Genomic DNA, 22,616 nt, shown 5'->3' with positions numbered 1-22,616 from the left:
CTCTGTGTGTGTCTGTCTGTGTCTGTCTCTGCGCGTGGTGTGTGTGTGTGTGTGTGAGAGACTACATCTTGGGAATAAAGAGCAGAGCAGATAGATGTGTATGCATGAACATGGAATGGTTCCTATTGATCTCCTCTGTTAGATGTAAACAGTATGTCTTACAGAAGACATCAATCAATACACCCTCAGCTGGACAGCTGCTCTGAAAGAACACACACACACACACACGTAAACTGTGTCTGGAACCAACTAAACCCATAAAGCATCACATGAGAATTAATCCCTGTGGCAAGTCTGCATCTGTGTCCCATATGGCCCCCTATTCCCTACGCAGTGCACTACTGTGGGAACACATTGTCATTTAGAATGTAGCCTACCATTAATCTATGGGATATTGATTCTGTACAGGCAGGTTTGGTGTTCCCTTGAGTTCCATGACAGGCGTGTATAACAGACCGTAGAGGACTCTTCAACACTGAACACATCTGGTGAACCAAGCCCTGGAGTGTTATGCTCAAATGTTTCCCCTCTCCCATTCTGGTAACTTCCCTGGGCCTCGCTTCCCCATCAGTGGAGGATTTAGTTGTTCTCTGTCCAGTTATCCCATAAAATTCCCACAGTCCCTCAACAGCAGATTTTGCCACCCATCCTGATAAGGAAGATTTCCCCCATATCTGTGTCCAATTCAAGTGACTGGGAACAGGAAGCGTTAATCCGAGACTCCGTCAAGTTGCAGAGTTTCCGAGTCATGGTGTGAATGAGTGGACGTACTGTACATCTGCTACAGAGATCTCCCCTCTCTTTGCCACACACATAAGTTAGCATTAGACTGAGGGGGGTTAAGATCAGAAAGAGATAGAATAACCCAACCAAACATCCCCCAAATCAAAGGGATCTTCTAATGGTACGATCCATTTGACAGCTGTGTTACCATACTGTAGATGAAGAGAATGTCTGGACCATGTGGACTGCACTTTGGGATTTCAGACACATTGTCTGAGAGAAGAAGCATATGAATGAGATGGTGACTGTGTTTGATGTTCGAGGGTCGTGTTTGACTGTTGCCCTCCTGTCGTGGCAGTAATTTGTTCTTCTAATGTGCTCTTAAGTGGAGAGCTTTGATCGTGGCGGGGGGGGGCTGTTATTCTCTTTTCTTTCTCATTCCCTTCATCTTGTCTGGCCAGGAGCAGCAGTGTGTGGAAGTGGTAGAAGTTATCCTTCCATAACACCCACCCACACAGCACATTGATACATTATCCTTCCATAACACCCACCCACACAGCACATTGATACATTATCCTTCCATTACACCCACCCACACAGCACATTGATACATTATCCTTCCATAACACCCACCCACAGCACATTGATACATTATCCTTCCATAACACCCACCCACAGCACATTGATACATTATCCTTCCATAACACCCACCCACAGCACATTGATACATTATCCTTCCATAACACCCACCCACAGCACATTGATACATCATTCTTCCATAACACCCACCCACAGCACATTGATACATTATCCTTCCATAACACCTACCCACCGACACAGCACATTGATACATTATCCTTCCATAACACCCACACACAGCACATTGATACTTTATCCTTCCATAACACCCACCCACAGCACATTGATACATTATCCTTCCATAACACCCACCCACACAGCACATTGATACTTTATCCTTCCATAACACCCACACACAGCACATTGATACATTATCCTTCCATAACACCTAACCACCCACACAGCACATTGATACATTATCCTTCCATAACACCCACCCACAGCACATTGATACATTATCCTTCCATAACACCCACCCACAGCACATTGATACATTGTCCTTCCATAACACCCACCCACAGCACATTGATACATTGTCCTTCCATAACACCCACCCACAGCACATTGATACATTGTCCTTCCATAACACCCACCCACAGCACATTGATACATTATCCTTCCATAACACCCACACACAGCACATTGATACTTTATCCTTCCATAACACCCACACACGGCACATTGATACATTATCCTTCCTTCCATCCACACCACCCACACACAGAGTAGAAACCCCCATCCCAAACTATCCTTAGGACTTGTTATTCCAACCCCTAACATTCATTTAATCCATAACAACCTCTTTACACCACGTCTGCCCTAGACTGGCTCGTAACGGTCTGCCCTAAACTGCCTCCCACTCCAACCAACCTCTATAGTCCCAAGTAACATTCACTGTCGTCTGTAGTGCCCGTATCCTCAACCAGCCACCACACACACCCACTTAGTGTATAGACACAAGGGGGGTTGTCTGCGAGTGACATGGAATCCATATGTCCTCATTCAGGTCTAAAAGGAGCCCAGTTAAAGTGTGTCAGTCAGCCCAGCGGCCAGACTGGAGGACTTTTACTGTAACATGGGGAGAGAGAGGGTAAGGCTTCGTCCTAAATAGCACCCTATTCCCAATGGTGTGCATCTTATCTTTCTGCATTCTCCTCATATTGAACAGCAGTGTAGACTGAGAATACGTGGGTTGAGAGGACAAAGAGAGAGAGATTATGAGAGAGGACCAGGGGTCGTTAAAACAACAGTCTGCTTCAACAGAGCCTCTGTCTCCCTGCACCTGATGGACCTGATGGACCTGCCGCATCACATGGTCTGAACGCCTCTCTCTGATCTCACTTCAAAGACCCGTGGAGGGAGATGGAGACCACAAGTGTAGAGGGGAGATGAAGGGTGGCGGGGGGCTTTGGGTGGCTGGATGTAGGGACGGCTGCGTCCCAAATGGCCCCCTATTATTCCATATATAGTAACTACTTTTTACCAGAGCCTTGTGTGGGGGAGTGCACTATATAGGGAATAGGGTGATGTAGTCTAGGGTGAAGGGGACGGGGGCTGCGGTTGTGGATCACTGAACATATCGCCTGTTCTGTCCGTGTTCTGTCCCTGTTCTTTATTTAACCAGGTAGGCCAGTTGAGAACAAATTCTCATTTACAACTGCGACATGGCCAAGATAAAGCAAAGCAGTGTGACAAAAAACAACAACACCGAGTTACACATGGAATAAACAAACATACAGTCAATAACACAATAGAAAAAAGTCTATATACAGTGTGTGCAAATGGCGTGAGGAGGTAAGGCAATAAATAGGCCATAGTAGCGAAGTAATTACAATTTAGCAAATTAACACTGGGATGACAGATGTGCAGATGATGTGCTAGTAGAAATACTGGTGTGCAAAAAAAGTAAATAATAACAATATGGGGATGGGGTAGGTAGAATGGATGGGCTATTTACAGATGGGCTGTGTACAGCTGCAGCGATCGGTTAGATGCTCAGATAGCTGATGTTTAAAGTTAGTGAGGGAGTCTCCAATTTCAGCTTTAAAAAAAAATATATATATTTTTTTTTTGCAATTCCAGTCATTGGCAACACAGAACTGGAAGGAAAGGCGGCCAAAGGAGTAGTTGGCTTTGGGGATGATCAGTGAGATATACCTGCTGGAGCGCGTGCTACGGGGGGTGTGTTATCGTGACCAGTGAGCTGAGATAAGGCGGAGATTTACCTAGCAAAGCACTGTGATAGACTGCATCCAGTTTATTGAGTAGGGTATTGGAGGCTATTTTGTAAATGACATCGCCAAAGTCGAGGATCGGTAGGATGGCAATCAGCATGACCTGATTGAACAAAAACAGAGAGGTGAGGATCTATAACTGGCCGACGCTGACCAACACTGCCAGAGCTCTTTGTTCTTCAGTGTTAGCAGACCGGGAGGGAGTATCGCTGGGGGGTATTGATGAGCACCACACAGGATCAAGCTCACCAGGGCTACAGACACATGCGGTCGAACGCGTGCATGTGTGCAAACGCGCACACACACACGCTGGAACAGAACATCAGTCACTGTGTTTCTCCACTATAAAGGCTCTGTTTACTTGGCTGCCCTTATCCCAGTGATAGTGCTGGGTCGGTGTCTGTGTGTCTGGCTGGCTGGCTGGCTGGCTGGCTGACTGGCTGGCTGGCTGGCTGACTGGCTGGCTGTGTGTCTGGCTGGCTGACTGGCTGGCTGGCTGGCTGACTGGCTGGCTGACTGGCTGGCTGGCTGGCTGGCTGACTGGCTGGCTGGCTGGCTGGCTGGCTGACTACCTAGCCCTGAATAAGGCAACCACTGCTATGTTCAGTCCCTCTGGCCCGCTAAATGACAAGACAGGCAGACTGACAGACAGACAGGCAGGCAGACCGACAGAATGACAGTTAGACAGACTGATCAGGACCCCTGTCCATGTGATCTTGTTCATTATGATTGTAAAGTTAAAAAGCTGATCCTAGATCACCACTCTAAGATGATTCATGAATACGGGTCCAGGTCTTTCTATACTATGTCCCTCAAACCCGCAGCAGTGGTACGTGACTGTGAGACAGTTTCTGATGCTATCTGTATGAGGAGAGGAAGCAGGGTCACTTTGAGGGCTATGTGTGGTCTTTCTACTGCTGGTTCATAGTAGTCCTGTTTTACTGTTTCCACCCCCTTACACCTGTGGTGTATGGAGGACAGGCATGTGTGTCTGCATGTGTGTCTGCATGCGTTCATGCATTCGTGCAATTGTGCATCCGTAAGTCGAGGTCCCCTGCTATCTAGTCCCGTTGTCTGTGAGTGTTCAGGGTCAAAGTGCTTGATACAATCAGCTTTGTAGAATGAGCCTTTCATTTCCCCCCATTAAGCACTGAGTGAGGATATTAGAGACACATATTTCCCTCATATTACACAGACCGACAAAGAATTTGAAAACAAATCCAAATTAGATAAACTCTCATATCTACTGGGTGAAATATCACAGTGTGCCATCACAGCAGCAAGATGTGACCTGTTGCCACAAGAAAAGGGAAACCAGTGAAGAACAAACACCATTGTAAATACAACCCATATTTATGTTTATTTATTTTCCCTTTTGTACTTGAACTATTTGCACATCGTTACAACACTGTATATAGACATAATATTACATTTGAAATGTCCCTATTGCTTTGGAACTGTTGTAATTGTAATGTTTACGGTTAATTCTTAATTGTTAATTTCACTTTTGTTTATTATCTACTTCACTTGCTTTGCCAATGTAAACATATGTTTCCCATGCCAATAAAGCCCCTTAATTGAAATTGAATTGAGAGACAGAGAGAGAGAGGCCAGAAGTGTGTGTTAATAAGTGGGTAGAGAAATAGGCTCTTAAAATACAGATCCCCATCTAATTAGCGCATAACGAGGGGCTTTGATGGCTCTATTAGCCTCTTAATGCCACCTCATCCAGACCCACTCAGGCCACACACTCAGACACACACACATACACACTTTATTGCCAAGAGAGAAATGTCTTTCTTTCAGGTGCAGGGACTGGGACACTCACAGTTCAGATAACTAGAGGACTTGACCATGGTTTATAGCCAGATGGTAGAGTTATCATGACAGTAGACAGCGGGATCTAACTGTCACTGTAGGATCTATGATCAGATGCTACATTTGATTTCCCTTTCAATCTCCTTTACTGTCACACGAGTGCAAGTGTAAAGCATTTGAGTTACATGCCCCAGGTGAACACTAGTCAGCGTATGTCCCATAACTGTCACCTAGCCTGGGACAGATGTTAGCGCTCAGACAGTGAACCGGTTTATACACTATATGACCAAATGATGTGGACACCTGCTCGTCAAACATCTCATTCCAAAATCATGGGCATTAACATGGAGTTGGTCCCCTCTTTGCTGCTATAACAGACTCCACTCTTCTGGGAAGGCTTTCCTCTAGATGTTGGAACATTGCTGCGGAGACTTGCTTCCATTCAGCCACAAGCGCATTAGTGAGATAAGGACACTGATGTTGGGCGATTAGGCCTGGCTAGCATTTGGCGTTTTCAATTCATCCCAAAGGTGTTCGATGGGGTTGATGTCAGGACTCTGCGCAGGCCAGTCAAATTCTTCCACACCGATCTCGACAAACCATTTCTGTATGGACCTCTCTTTGTGCATGGGGGCATTGTCATGCTGAAACAGGAAAGGGCCTTCACCAAACTGTTGCCACAAAGTTGGAAGCACAGAATTGTCTAGAATGTTATTGTATGCTGTAGCGTTAAGATTTCCCTTCACTGGAACTAAGGGGCCCGAACCATGAAAAACAGCCCAGACCATTATTCCTCCTCCACAAAACTTTACAGTTGGCACTATGCATTGGGGCAGGTGGCGTTCTCCTGGCATCTGCCAAACCCAGATTTGTCCGTCGGACTGCCAGATGGTGAAACGTCATTCATCACTCCAGAGAATGTGTTTTCACTGCTCCAGAGTCCAATGGCGGCGAGCTTTACACGACTCCAGCTGACGCTTGGCATTGTGCATGGGGATCTTAGGCTTGTGTGCGGCTGCTTGGCCATGGAAACCCATTTCATGAAGCTCCCGATGAACAGTTATTGTGCTGACATTGCTTCCAGAGACAGTTTGGAACTTGGTAGCGAGTGTTGCAACCGAGGACAGACAATTTTTACACGCTACGCACTCGGTGATACCGTTCTGTGAGCTTGTGTGACCTACCACTTTGCGGATGAGCTGTTGTTGGTCCTAGACGTTTCCACTTCACAATAACAGCACTTACAGTTGACCGGGGAAGCTCTAGCAGGGCAAACATTTGACGAACTGACTTGTTGTAAAGGTGGCATCCTATGACAGTGCCACGTTGAAAGTCATTTCAGAAAGGCCATTCTACTGCTGTGAGTCTTCCTGGGTAAGTCTCTAAGCTTTTGCCCATTATTCTTTTCAAAATTCTTCAAACTCTGTCAAATTGGTTGTTGATCATTGCTAGACAACTATTTTCAGGTCTTGCCATAGATTTTCAAGTAGATTTAATTCAAAACTGTGACTTGGCCACTCAGGACCATTCACTGTCTTCTTGATAAGCAACTCCAGTGTAGATGTGGCCTTGTGTTTTAGGTTAATGTCTTGCAGAAAGGTGCATTAATCTCCCAGTGTCTGGTGGAAAGCAAACTGAACTGGGTTATCCTCTATGATTTTGCCTGTGCTTAGCTTCATTCCATACATGTTTTTATCCTGAAAAACTCCCCAGTCCTGAATGATTACAAGCATACCCATAACATGATGCAGCCACCACTATGCTTGAAAATATGGAGAGTGGTACAATGTGTTGTATAGGACTTTCCCCAAACATAACACTTTGTATCTAGGACAAAAAGTGAATTGCTTTGCCACATGTTTTGCAGTATTACATAGTTGCAAACAGGTTGTATGTTTTGAAATATGTCTTATTTTCACTCTGTCAATAGGTTAGTATTGTGGAGTAACTACAATGTTGTTGATCCATCCTTAGTTTTCTCCTGTTAGATTAATTCAACTCTGTAACTGTTTTAAAGTCAGCATTGGTCTCATGGTAAAATCCCTGAGCGGTTTCTTTCCTCTCTGGCAACTGAGTTAGGAAGGACGCCTGTATCTTTGTAGTGGCTGGGTGTATTGATACACCATCCAAAGTGTAATTAATATCTTCAGCATGCTCAAATGGATATTCAGTGTCTGTTCTTTTTTTCCTCTCACTTATCTGCCAATAGGTGCCCTTCTTTACGAGGGATTGGATAAACTCCTTGGTCTTTGTGGTTGAATCTGTGTTTGAAATTCACTGCTCAACTGAGGGATGTTACAGATAATTGTATGTGTGGGACACAGATATTAGGTAGTCATGTTCAATACTATTAAATACTATTACACACATATTCCATACAACTTATTAAATGACTTGTTGAGCACATTTTTACTCCTGAACATATTTAGGCTTGACATAACAAAGGGTTTGAATACTTACTTATTTTCTCAAGACATTCCAGCTTTTCATTTTTTATTAATTTGTAAAAATGTAATACATTTTTATTTCAGGCTATAACACAACCAATTGTGGAAAAAGTAAATGGGTGTGAATAGTCACTGTAACTGACTATTGCTACTCTAATCTAAAATGAGCTCGCTAACTAGCTGGCATAAGAAAATACATTCCCAGCACAGAGGAGTTATTCTGTTTGATAGAGCAACGTTATTAGTTTCCCTGCAACCCTTTCATTCTAATAGTACTAGATCATATTCTTGACCTTCAACAGATTGTCAGGAAAAACAAACTCAGTTGGGAGAGAAAAAAGCTTTCAATTCAATGGTGCTCTGTTTCAAGTTGTGGGCACAGAGATGTATGAATGCCACCATGGGGGAAAGACAGACAAACAAAAGCCAAAGAGAAATATGCTACTGAAATGAACAAGAAGGCAGTACGTTAAAAGACAGATCACTGTAATTCATACCATACACGTTTACAACATTCATTTCATTTGAATAATGTTGAATTATTAACAATTATTAACAATGGAATGTTCCTCAATAAAATGCAAGAAGTTGGGCCTTTAAACGGGTTTCCCAACTCCCGTGGCACATATTGCAGTACCATTTTATGTGTAATGTGTATATCAAACTGTATTCCTATTGTGTAGGGCTATAAAAGTACCATGTATGTAAAGTGTATAAATAATGTATATGTAACAAAATATCTGTAAAAACCGAAAATGTAAAACAAAGTTACTTTTGTCCTCCTAAGAGGGGGGTGGATGGGCCAGTAAAATAAATATAAATTAAGAGTGTAAGTAGGGTTAGGGTGGTGAGTTTCCCCTGTGTAGAGTGGGGTTAGGGTGGTGAGTTTCCCCTGTATAGAGTGGGGTTAGGGTGGTGAGTTTCCCCTGTGTAGAGTGGGGTTAGAGGGGTGAGTTTCCCCCTATAGAGTGGGGTTAGAGGGGTGAGTTTCCCCCTATAGAGTGGGGTTAGGGTGGTGAGTTTCCCCCTATAGAGTGGGGTTAGGGTGGTGAGTTTCCCCCTATAGAGTGGGGTTAGGGTGGTGAGTTTCCCCCTATAGAGTGGGGTTGGGGTGGTGAGTTTCCCCTGTGTAGAGTGGCGTTAGGGTGGTGAGTTTCCCCTGTGTAGAGTGGGGTTAGAGGGGTGAGTTTCCCCTGTGTAGAGTGGGGTTAGAGGGGTGAGTTTCCCCTGTGTAGAGTGGGGTTAGAGGGGTGAGTTTCCCCTGTGTAGAGTGAGGTTAGAGGGGTGAGTTTCCCCTGTGTAGAGTGGGGTTAGAGGGGTGAGTTTCCCCTGTGTAGAGTGGGGTTAGAGTGGTGAGTTTCCCCCTATAGAGTGGGGTTGGGGTGGTGAGTTTCCCCCTATAGAGTGGGGTTAGGGTGGTGAGTTTCCCCTGTATAGAGTGGGGTTGGGGTGGTGAGTTTCCCCCTATAGAGTGGGGTTAGGGTGGTGAGTTTCCCCTGTATAAAGTGGGGTTGGGGTGGTGAGTTTCCCCCTATAGAGTGGGGTTAGGGTGGTGAGTTTCCCTGTGTAGAGTGGGGTTAGGGTGGTGAGTTTCCCCCTATAGAGTGGGGTTAGGGTGGTGAGTTTCCCCTGTGTAGAGTGGGGTTAGGGTGGTGAGTTTCCCCCTATAGAGTTGGGTTGGGGAGTTTCCCCCTATAGAGTGGGGTTGGGGTGGTGAGTTTCCCCCTATAGAGTGGGGTTAGGGTGGTGAGTTTCGCCTGTATAGAGTGGGGTTAGGGTGGTGAGTTTCCCCTGTATAGAGTGGGGTTAGGGTGGTGAGTTTCCCCTGTATAGAGTGGGGTTGGGGTGGTGAGTTTCCCCTTGCACTGTGAAGAGCTTTGGGTGTCTAGAAAGTGCCATATACTGTAAGTCCAGTCAGTTTTTTATTATAAAAAATACCATAAAGGTGGACTGTAAGGCTATGTTGGATTAAATAAATACATGATTGTTCTAAGTGCCAAATAAAGTAACACATTTTCATCTTAAATCAGCCAATAATCCGCCAATAATAAAAAATTATGAAATCTGTGAAACATTTCTGTGAAACTGTACATTTTACTTGTGGATTTGTGTTAATTTGTTTACGTACATGCCATTTTATAAACAATGCGGATATTGGAGTAACTTTGAGTAAGGGCAAACATCATGATACGCTTGCAAACTGAGTTTGAATAAGACATCTGATTACCACTTTGCATTTAGAACGGTTGGTTTTATTAAATCTAATAAATAACCAAATCAGTGATGGATGACTAGATAAAAGAAAAGCATGTCTCTCGACTGCCCCTGCAATCGGCATGCTCGTCATCCAACTCCCTCGTTTGATTGGTCGTTTCCCACAAACCATAAGCGTCATCGCACATCACACTGCCTCGTGTGATTGGTAGCTTTCTGGCTGTGGTAACTAATGACGACCCAACTGACACACTGTCCGTTCCCTTTTGAACTGGTTTCTAGATCAGTTTCAAACATCATTAACCATGTATTTCAATGAGGCTAGATTGATTACAGTTAGAAGACTGGAGGCAGAGTTCATTCATTGCCTTCGGGGTGAACATGGTCTAAGAGGAGAGCCTGGTGGTTGAGACATGGCGGTCACTGTCCTCATTTACGGATAGAGAGAGATGATTGGCTAAGGACGTGCACGGCCGTGGACACAGCTGATGGAACTAAAGTGACCCGTAATGAAGAAGATAAAAGGAGAGCGAGAGAGAGAGGGGGAGAGAAAGAGAGACATAGACATACAGAGAGCAAGACAGAGAGAGACACAGATAGACAGAGAGAGAAAGAGAGAGAGAGGGGGAGAGAAAGAGAGACATAGACATACAGAGAGCAAGACAGAGAGAGAGAGACAGAGAGAGAAAGACTGAGATGAGAGGGAGAGACAGAAGAGCGAGAAAGAGGTTTGTAATATTGTTTGGAGGTCTTTGTTCCGATTGACCCGTGGTCAAAAGGCCTTATTATTGATCTGGCGGTCATCAGAGAAGGGCTATGGGGCTGAGGTGGTTCACAATGAGTCAATTTAAGTTCTGATTTGAGGTTGAATTCAACTAGTTGAAAGAGGGAGCACAGCTGCTCAGCTCAAAGCAAAAAGTTGCTTAGATGCGCTTGCACACCCACAACATATGCACCTGCGCACACACACACACACACACACACATATATACTCACACAAACACACACACACATACTCACACAAACACACACACATATACTCACACAAACACACACACATATACTCACACACATGTATACTTGGCCTTGCAGGCCTACAGTATAAACACACAAACACAGTTTTACTTGTTATTGTTTTGTTCCTTACTGTGACTTCCAGCTGCTGTCCTCCATGTGCGCTTTTAATGTACAATGTAGACATAAGGCCCTTCAACAATGACTTAATACAGCCTTTATTAATCAATGAATAATCATTACATTCCTGATGAGACATTGATTCAAGGCAGTGAGTAAGTGTGGTGGTAAGGGGGGTGGTGGGTTATCCTTAGGACATTATACACAATGGATTGGGCAGTGTGAGGTGAAACTGGGAACTAGGGTCCACAGGGTTCTGGTCAAACGTAGTGGACAAACTAGGGCGTAGGTTGCCATTTGGGAATCAGAGGACGTGTGTATTACGGTAATTGTCCAGTGAAACGAGTTACGGAAAGGGATTTCCCAACATTCCATTAGCTTTTGTTTTGTACTGTATTCCCGGGGAATTCTGGGATGAATAAAAATGCTTAAAAAAAACTAACATACTTTTAAAAATCACAGAAAAGGAAAATGACTCTCCTCAGCAGATCTTTTAGTAACAACATGGCCTATAATGTTACTGTATTAGTAACAACATGTCCTATTATGTTAATGTATTAGTAACAACATGACCTATTATGTTAATGTGTTAGTAGCAACATGGTCTATTATGCTAATGTAGGAATAACAATGTGGCCTATTATGTTAATTATTAGTAACAACATGGTCTATTATGCTAATGTAGCAATAACAACGTGGCCTATTATGTTAATTGTTAGTAACAACATGGCCTATTATGTTAATTTGTAGTAACAACATGCCCTATTATGTTGATGTAGGAATAACAACATGGCCTATTATGTTACTGTATTAGTAACAACATGCCCTATTATGTTAATGTAGGAATAACAACATGGCCTATTATGTTACTGTATTAGTAACAACATGGCCTATTATGTTAATGTAGGAATAACAACATGGCATATTCTGTAAATGTTTTAGTACCAACATGGCCTATTACGTTAATGTGTTAGTAACAACATGGTCTATTATGTTAATTAGTAGCGACATGCCTATGGTACTGTTCATTAAATAGCGTAGGCCATTATTCCCCCAATAAAAACAAAAGGCGGCCTACGTTCTTCTCCTCCTCCCTCTACTTCAGAGAGTCTCTATTTGTCCCAAATGGCACCCTATTCCCTACATAGTGCCCTACTTTTGACCATGATCCATACAGTTCTGGTAAAAAGTAGTGCACTATAGGACACAGCCTGTGCCACACGTAGGAAGAGAAGGGCTGAGTAATATCCTTTAATATCCTTGAGGTGATGTTTTCAAAAGGAAGCAGGTTGTTGTGGGAGACCGGAAAGGGCAGGCACAGGTGTGGTGGGAGCCAATGACTTATATGACTCAGGTCTCCTCTGAACGCTTGCCAACTACAGCCCACACAATCCTACCCCCCCCCCCCTTTCCTTCCAGTAGCCGAGTGATGACTGATGAATGAGGACAGCATCGCAAGACTGCCATACAGAAAGACACAGATGCACAAATAATCATAACCCTACCGTTCAAAACAATCCAATCTTGACCAGTGCCCATGTCTGTCAATCATAGTTATACCACGGTTACTGCAGGTTATTCTTTACAGCGTGTTCCTATAGCCTTGTTCATGCCCTGGCCTAATGTCCCAGGGTTTTTATTTTTTAAATGTTTTATTTCACCTTCATTTAACCAGGTAAGCTAGTTGAGAACAAGTTCTCATTTACAACTGCGACCTGGCCAAGATAAGCAAAGCAGTGCGACAGAAACAACAACAGAGTTACACATGGAATAAACAAGCGTACAGTCAATAACACAATAGAAAAAAAAGAAAGTCTATATACAGTGTGTGCAAATGGCATGAGGAGGTAAGGCATCAGCTGTTACGCTCGTCGATGGAAGGATTGGACCATGGTGCAGCATGGTAGGCGTACATCTTACTTTATTAAAATGAACACCGAAAACAAATACAAACGAAACGTAACGTTCAGTGGGGCTAACAGCACAGTAGCAAAAACAAGATCCCACAAACTAAAGGTGGAAAAAAATCTGCCTAAGTATTATCCCCAATCAGAGACAACGATAGACAGCTGCCTCTGATTGGGAACCATACCCGGCAAACAAAGAAATAGAAAAACTAGAATGCCCATCCAAATCACACCCTGACCTAACCAAATAGAGAAATGAAAAGGCTCTCTAAGTTCAGGACGTGACAAATACATAGGCCATAGTAGTAAAGTAATTACAATTTAGCAGATTAACAATGGAGTGATAGATGAGCAGATGATGATGAGCAGATGATGGTGTGTAAGTAGTGATACTGGTGTGCAAAAGAGCAGCAAAGTAAATAAAAACAATATGGGGATGAGGTAGGTAGATTGGGTGGGCCATTTACAGATGGACTATGTACAGCTGCAGCGATCGGTTAGCTGCTCAGATAGCTGATGTTTAAAGTTAGTGAGGGAAATGTAAGTCTCCAGCTTCTGCGATTTTTGCAATTCATTCCAGTCACTGGCAGCAGAGAACTGGAAGGAAAGGCGGCCAAAGTAGGTGTTGGCTTTGGGGATGACCAGTGAGATATACCTGCTGGAGCGCGTGCTACGGGTGGGTGTTGTTATCGTGACCAGTGAGCTGAGATAAGGCAGAGCTTTATCTAGCATAGACTTATAGATGACCTGGAGCCAGTGGGTCTGGCGACGAATATGCAGCGAGGGCCAGCCGACTAGAGCATACAGGTCGCAGTGGTGGGTGGTATATGGCGCTTTGGTAACAAAACGGATGGCACTGTGATAGACTACATCTAATTTTCTGAGTAGAGTATTGGAAGCTATTTTGACATCATCGAGGATCGGTAGGATAGTCAGTTTTACTAGGGTAAATTTGGCAGCGGGAGTGAAGGAGGCTTTGTTGCGAAATAGAAAGCTGATTCTGTCATGCCCTGACCATAGAGAGCCCTTGGTTCTCTACGGTATAGTAGGTCAGGTCGTGACTGGGGGTGTTCTATGTTGTTTATTTCTAGGTTGGTGTGCTTGGTATGGTTCCCAATCAGAGGCAGCTGTTTAGCGTTGTCTGTGATTGGGGACCATATTTAGGCAGCCTTTTCCCCACTGTATTTTGTGGGATCTTGTTTTTGTGTAGGTGCCTATTTGCACTCCACTGTCTTCACGTTTCATTTGATAATTTATTGTTTTTGTATTTTGCTGAAGTTTCACGTTATAATAGATGTGGAACGCTACTCACGCTGCGCCTTGGTCCAATCTTTACGACGATCGTGACAGAAGATCCCACCACAACAGGACCAAGCAGCGTGCCCAGGAAGAGAGTGTATCCTGGACTTGGGAGGAGATCCTGGATGGGAAGGGATCCTGGACTTGGGAGGAAATCCTGGCAGGACAGGATCGCCTTCCTTGGCAGGAGTGGCAGACGGAAGGTTATGATGGAGGACAGTGACGACGCCGGGGTTCGCGGCCACATAGAAAGCGCAAAAAACAGCCCGAAAATAGTTTTGGGGGGGGCACAAGGGGTGGTCGGCGGAACCGAGGAGTGAACCAGAGCCAGTCTGGGAGAAGAGGGAGAAACTGGAGGAGAGTGAACGGAGAGAATCAGAGACCGTCAGTGAGTTAAGGGAGAATTTGGAGGAGAGAGAAATGGGAGAGTTATTGAATTGGTGGAGGATGCACAACATTTGCCCTAAGGAGCGTATTATCGGTTTAATGCCACCTGAGTCAGCTCTCCGTACTCGTCCTGAGGAGCATGCTATCAGTCTGGTGAAAGTTGTGCCGGCTCCACGCACCAGGTCTCCAATACGCCTTCCCAGCCCTGTACGTTCTGTGCTAGCTCTCCACACTCGCCTTGAGGAGTGTGTCATTTGTTCGGTGCCATGTGTGCCGGTTCTACGCACCAGGTCTCCAATGCGCCTCCACAGCCCAGTACGTCCTGTGCAGGTCAGGGCGTCCTGTGTAGGTCAGGGCGTGACTGGGGGTGTTCTATGTTGTTTATTTCTAGGTTGGTGTGCTTGGTATGGTTCCCAATCAGAGGCAGCTGTTTAGCGTTGTCTCTGATTGGGGATCATATTTAGGCAGCCATTTCCCTACTGTGTTTTGTGGGATCTTGTTTTTGTGTAGGTGCCTATTTGCACTTCACTGTCTTCACGGTTTGTTTGATCATTTATTGTTTTTGTATTTGCTGAAGTTTCACGTTATAAAGATGTGGAACGCTACTCACGCCTTGGTCCAATCATTACGACGATCGTGACAGATTCTAGATTTGATTTTGGACTGTATCTGTTTGATATGAGTCTGGAAGGAGAGTTTACAGTCTAGCCAGACACCTAGGTATTTGGAGTTGTCCACGTATTCTAGGTCAGAACCGTCCAGAGTAGTGATGCTAGTCGGGCAGGCGGGTGCGAACAGAGAACGGTTGAAGAGCATGCATTTGGTGTTGCTAGCGTTTAAAAAAATATTAAATCAAGCCTAATGTCCCAGGGTGACATCAAGCCTATTGTCCCAGGGTGAAATCAAGCCTATTGTCCCAGGGTGAAATCAAGCCGAATGCCCTAGGGTGACATGAAGCCTATTGTCCCAGGGTGACATGAAGCCTATTGTCCCAGGGTGACATGAAGCCTATTGTCCCAGGGTGACATGAAGCCTATTGTCCCAGGGTGACATGAAGCCTAATGTCCCAGGGTGACATGAAGCCTATTGTCCCAGGGTGAAATCAAGCCTAATGTCCCAGGGTGACATCGAGCCTAATGTCCCAGGGTGAAATCGAGCCTAATGCCCCAGGGTGACATCGAGCCTAATGCCCCAGGGTGACATCGAGCCTATTGTCCCAGGGTGACATCAAGCTTAATGTCCCAGGGTGACATCAAGCCTATTGTCCCAGGGTGAAATCAAGCCTATTGTCCCAGGGTGAAATCAAGCCTAATGCCCCAGGGTGACGTCAAGCATAATGTGCCAGGGTGACATCAAGCCCTGATGACGTGACATTCTGTGAAGGTCACGTCAGTCATCTCAGCTCTGTTTGTCTCTACAGTACTGGCACCTGTCATATGGGCGCTGGCATCAGCCCACAGGGTGACTATGGTGTTTTCAAGGATGTGTGTGTGTGTTTGTGTGGTTGTCTGATTTCTCTGTATTGGTGGTGTGGCATATGAGATAGGTTTGATATCCCCTACATACAGTATGACTTTAAGCACTTGCTATACTAACAGGATCCCATAGTCTACAATATCAACAGTTCTGTCAGTCACCAATAATGATTTCCCTCAAATAGAGCATTAAACCCCCTAAAGTTTATTGATGCACCGGTGTGTCAATCTAAGATACATAACAAAAAAAATCCCCATACTAATCCATCCAGTTGAAGCTAGAGATATCAGTTTTTTTGCATTGGATGCGTCTCAATCCACCACATCCGGCAGTGTCGCAATTCCGCATCTGCAATGAAAGGTGGCAGAGCTAGAGTGGTGTTTGTCAGACCATGAGACATCCCGGAAATCAGTCTTCTCACGAAAACGTCTGTAGCGTCCGACTGGTTTAACATACAATTATGACCTCCCCCCTTTGGAAAGGGGAGATCGTCACGAACACGATGGTGTGCTCCGTTTTACTCTACAACCCCCGCAACTGTCATGGGACTCGTCTGAAGGAAACCACTACCTGTTTTAAAAAACGAATGGAAATATGGAGATTGAGTTATTTATATCTCCAACATTTAGGACAGACACTTCAAAACCTTGTTTCTTATGATGCATTATTTGACTGAACTTTTTGCCGTTTAGGAATGTGTGATTCAGTGCGTTTCTATCAGCTTTAGTAGTGAAGGCCAAAATCTATGTTATCAAATCAGTTTTCTATATACTTTTTCTGATACCTAAAGGGGTCCTAAAATTGAAATAGCTAAATGATCCACAGTATGACCATGTTAAAACATTTACATATTTCAGCTAAGCAACCCCCTTCCCCCCAATGTCTTAGACTCTAAAGAATTAAAGCTGCAATAACTTTTTGGGCAAACCAAACAAATTCACATAGAAATTAGAGTTTTTCAACTAGGCAAGTGAGTTAAGAACAAATTCTTATTTACAATGAGGGCCTACCGGGGAACAGTGGGTTAACTGGCTCGATCAAGGGCAGAACGACAGATTTTCACCATGTCAGTTCAGGGATTTGATCCAGCAACCTTTTGGTTACTGGCCCAACACTCTAACCACTAGGCTACCTGCTATTTCTATGCTTCTGGTTCTTAAGTTTTGTTTTTGTGACTTTTACTTTTGGTTTTGTTTACCAGCTTTAAAGAGCTGAAAATACAATATTTTTGATTATGGAAAAGATATTCCACAGCGTTTTAGATTTACATTTTAGTCATTTAGCAGACGCTCTTATACAGTAGTGAATGCATACATTTCATTTGCATTTTTATTTGTGCTGGCCCCCCGTGGGAATCAAACCCACAACCCTGGCGTTGCACACACACCATGCTGGCGTTGCAAACACCATGCTCTACCAACTGAGCCACAGGGAAGCTTACAATGGTACAATGATTCTCTACACTATAGTTGTCAGTATCCCGGAGTCACCTCTTCACAGTTGACGTTGAGACTGGTGTTTTGCGGGTACTATTTATTGAAGCTGCCAGTTGAGGACTTGTGAGGCATCTGTTTCTCAAACTAGACACTCTAATGTACTTGTCCTCTTGCTCAGTTCTGCACCGGGGCCTCCTGCTCCTCTTTCTATTCTGGTTAGAGCCAGTTTGCGCTATTCTGTGAAGGGAGTTGTACACAGCGTTGTACGAGATATTCAGTTTCTTTGCAATTTCTCTCATGGAATAGCCTTAATTTCTCAGAACAAGAATAGACTGACGAGTGTCAGAAGAAAGTTCTTTGTTTCTGACCATTTTGGGCCTGTAATCAAACCTACAAATGCTGATGCTCCAGATACTCAACTAGTCTAAAGAAGACCAGTTGTATTGCTTCTTTAGCACCTATGTAGATATTCCATCAAAAATCTGCTGTTTCCAGCTACAATAGTCATTTACAACATGAACCATGTCTACCCTGTATTTCTGATCAATTTGCTGTTATTCTAATGGGCATTTTTTTAAATTTTCTTTCAAAAACAAGGACATTTCTAAGTGACCCCAAACTTTTGATCGGTAGTGTACATCATGAACTGTATGAGGTTTCCCATGTTATATAATTTGATTGTGAGGGATTAGACGGAAAACCCAATACAGTGTTTCTACAGCACATTCCTCTCACATGTGTCTCCTATGAAAGCCCTTGGGAGATAAAATATAGATTGTATTTATTTTGTGTTGATGTGCTTTCATATTTTTCTGTAGTCCATTTCATTTCCTCCTGACAACAACAAACCATATCAGAAAGACTATTTTCCTTGTGACAGTGAACTTTGAATGATTTTAAGATCAGAAAATGGGATTTCTAGATTCAAAATAATGTACTAAAGGAACATTATGAAGGGAATTGTTGTTCCTTCTGTCCTGCCACATTCCCCAAAGATTTGGAGACAAACCATTTCCCCGGACAAGCCTCAATGTACAGCAGGTTAGAAATAGTATGGATGTGATTGTGGAGTCCAAAGTGTAAGGATGTAACCATAGTCACAAGGATGTAGCGTAACCATGATGCCATACATGTTTCATGTTTCAAGTTGTTTTTGTCACATGCACATGGGACTGATGAGGGATGGGACCAGTGGGGATGGGACCAGTGGGGATGGGACCAGTGAGAGATGGGACCAGTGAGAGATGGGACCAGTGAGAGATGGAACCAGTGAGAGATGGAACCAGTGAGAGATGGAACCAGTGAGAGATGGAACCAGTGGGGATGATACCAGTGAGAAATGAGATCAGTGAGGGATGTAACCAGTGAGGGATGTAACCAGTGAGGGATGGGACCAGTGAGGGATGAGACCAGTGAGGGATGGGACCAATGGGGGATGGGACCAGCAAGGGATGAGAACAGTAAGGGGCCAGTGAGGGATGGATCTAGTAATGTGTAAGACTAGTGAGGGATGAAACCCGTGAGAAATGGGACCCGTGAGAAATGGGACCCGTGAGGGATAAGACCAGTGAGGGATGGGATGGGACCAGTGAGGGATGGGACCAGTGAGGGATGGGACCAGTGAGGGATGAGACCAGTAAGAGATGGGACCAGTGAGGATGGGACAGACAGAGAGTGAGTACATCACAGCCTGTTGTGTAGCTAGCCTCAGACAGAGAGTGAATACATTACAGCCTGTTGTGTAGCTAGCCTCAGACAGAGAGTGAATACATTACTGCCTGTTGTGTAGCTAGCCTCAGACAGAAAGTGAATACATCACAGCCTGTTGTGTAGCTAGCCTCAGACAGAGTGAATACATCACAGCCTGTTGTGTAGCTAGCCTCAGACAGAGAGTGAGTACATCACAGCCTGTTGTGTAGCTAGCCTCAGACAGAGTGAATACATCACAGCCTGTTGTGTAGCTAGCCTCAGACAGAGAGTGAATACATCACAGCCTGTTGTGTAGCTAGCCTCAGACAGAGAGTGAATACATCACAGCCTGTTGTGTAGCTAGCCTCAGACAGAGAGTGAATACATCACAGCCTGTTGTGTAGCTAGCCTCAGACAGTGGAAATGCATCACATCCTGTTGTATTGAGGAGAGTGCTAACTCAGCCCCATATGCTGGTTTACTGCCCCAACCTGTTATTCGTGTGAGACCCCCCCCAGGCTGGAGCGCTGCTGAGGCTGACTGATGCTGACAGGGTTCATCTGGGACTGGGGAGAGGAAGAGAGGGAGGGGGAGGATGTACACAAACACACACACATTGACACACACTTCCATATTCAATTCTCAGCCATTAAAAGTGCATTTAGTATAGATAAAGACTCATTCTGGGTCCGGGAAACTGGCCCTTACTACTGGAGGCTGCCTGGTAGTGGCCTGCCAGACACAGGTGTCAGGATACTGAAATGGGGGTGGAGAGGGGTTCTAAAAACTGGGACAATAAACCACCTGCAGATCTAATCCCATTCCTCTTATCACAGCGCCATTCAGAGACACTTATCTCTCCAGGTAATGTGCTTATGAATTCAATTTCAGCCCCGCGATTTCATTGTTTACTGACTCCCGTGTGTTTCAGGCCGCGGAGTGCTGAAGGCCCGCGAACACTTGATGCGTGTCGGTAAAACTAATTTAGGCTTCGATGGGGGATGCAAAAAACCTCCGAGCAACACGGAACGACCTGTCTCTTTCCCAAGGACACTGAGCGTCTTTTTGCGATTTGCTGCCATGTGTTATTTAGCAGCCATTTTGTCCCTATTTGAGTCCTCATTAGTCGCTCATAACTCAGCTGATGTCAGAGGGAACGCCAACCTGCTCCTAGCATGCTGCACCGCATGTCTCTTGTCCTTTATGAGTGTGGCTGGTGTGCTGGACAATAGCTTCCTGAGGACAGAAGAGACAGTGGGGTACTACACTTCATGCTTCAGGTCCCTAGGCTCTCAGGTTAGAAATAGCTAGTGTAGACCTGTGATACTTGGACTGTTTCAGTGTTTTTAATGGTGATGAGTAGGCTAATGAGCCTTTGTTTTTATTCATGTCAAATGTATTCATTTTTATTTATGTCACTGATATTGACCATGCTGTTTACTCCGTCATCGTTGGCTATATGACGAGGTTCTTGTCTGGTTGTGTTGAGATACAGAGAGAGATATGATGCAGACAGATGGCCTTACTTCTCTACATGTGATTGATGGCTTTCAGGAGTAAATGACCTCATCTACCTGGTAAAATGTTTATTGAGCATACCTCCCATCCTAGCTGTCTGCTTACGGCAGTAATCCAGAAGGGAAACCCAATGGGCTAGGTGGGCCTGGCTAATGTTCCCATTGACAGGCTATGATGCAGGCTCACTGACAGGGTGGTGCTGAGTGTGAGGGGGAGTGGGGTGTGTGTGTGCGTGCGTGCGCGTGTGCGCGTGTGCATGTGTGCGTTAAACCTTATATTTATTTGACACAGACAATTCTAATGAAACTCTCCCCTCCTTACTCCGCCTTTTCTCCCTCTATGTGTCAGTAGGTAAGGGTAATGTCCTGTATGACTCCCAGCCCCTCTGTGTGTCAGTAGGTAAGGGTAATGTCCTGTATGACTCCCAGCCCCTCTCTGTGTCAGTAGGTAAGGGTAATGTCCTGTATGACTCCCAGCCTCTCTGTGTCAGTAGGTAAGGGTAATGTCCTGTATGACTCCCAGCCCCTCTCTGTGTCAGTAGGTAAGGGTAATGTCCTGTATGACTCCCAGCCCCTCTCTGTGTCAGTAGGTAAGGGTAATGTCCTGTATGACTCCCAGCCCCTCTCTGTGTCAGTAGGTAAGGGTAATGTCCTGTATGACTCCCAGCCCCTCTATGTGTCAGTAGGTAAGGGTAATGTCCTGTATGACTCCCAGCCCCTCTCTGTGTCAGTAGGTAAGGGTAATGTCCTGTATGACTCCCAGCCCCTCTCTGTGTCAGTAGGTAAGGGTAATGTCCTGTATGACTCCCAGCCCCTCTCTGTGTCAGTAGGTAAGGGTAATGTCCTGTATGGCTCCCAGCCCCTCTCTGTGTCAGTAGGTAAGGGTAATGTCCTGTATGACTCCCAGCCCCTCTCTGTGTCAGTAGGTAAGGGTAATGTCCTGTATGACTCCCAGCCCCTCTATGTGTCAGTAGGTAAGGGTAATGTCCTGTATGACTCCCAGCCCCTCTGTGTCAGTAGGTAAGGGTAATGTCCTGTATGACTCCCAGCCCCTCTCTGTGTCAGTAGGTAAGGGTAATGTCCTGTATGACTCCCAGCCCCTCTCTGTGTCAGTAGGTAAGGGTAATGTCCTGTATGACTCCCAGCCCCTCTCTGTGTCAGTAGGTAAGGGTAATGTCCTGTATGACTCCCAGCCCCTCTGTGTCAGTAGGTAAGGGTAATGTCCTGTATGACTCCCAGCCTCTCTGTGTCAGTAGGTAAGGGTAATGTCCTGTATGACTCCCAGCCCCTCTATGTGTCAGTAGGTAAGGGTAATGTCCTGTATGACTCCCAGCCCCTCTCTGTGTCAGTAGGTAAGGGTAATGTCCTGTATGACTCCCAGCCCCTCTCTGTGTCAGTAGGTAAGGGTAATGTCCTGTATGACTCCCAGCCCCTCTATGTGTCAGTAGGTAAGGGTAATGTCCTGTATGACTCCCAGCCCCTCTCTGTGTCAGTAGGTAAGGGTAATGTCCTGTATGACTCCCAGCCCCTCTATGTGTCAGTAGGTAAGGGTAATGTCCTGTATGACTCCCAGCCCCTCTCTGTGTCAGTAGGTAAGGGTAATGTCCTGTATGACTCTCAGCCCCTCTCTGTGTCAGTAGGTAAGGGTAATGTCCTGTATGACTCCCAGCCCCTCTATGTGTCAGTAGGTAAGGGT

General features: G+C 45.0%; 1 protein-coding gene across 1 annotated transcript in view; it reads left to right on the top strand.

The window, feature by feature from the left end:
• The window catches only part of rnf220b (ring finger protein 220b), a 42,774-nt gene that overhangs the window by 5,728 nt on the left and 14,430 nt on the right, over positions 1 to 22,616 (top strand). The window lies entirely within an intron of this gene.

This window comes from Salmo trutta, chromosome 17, assembly GCF_901001165.1.
Source record: "Salmo trutta chromosome 17, fSalTru1.1, whole genome shotgun sequence".
Taxonomy (NCBI): domain Eukaryota; kingdom Metazoa; phylum Chordata; class Actinopteri; order Salmoniformes; family Salmonidae; genus Salmo; species Salmo trutta.
This window is presented reverse-complemented; position numbering and strand designations above follow the sequence as displayed.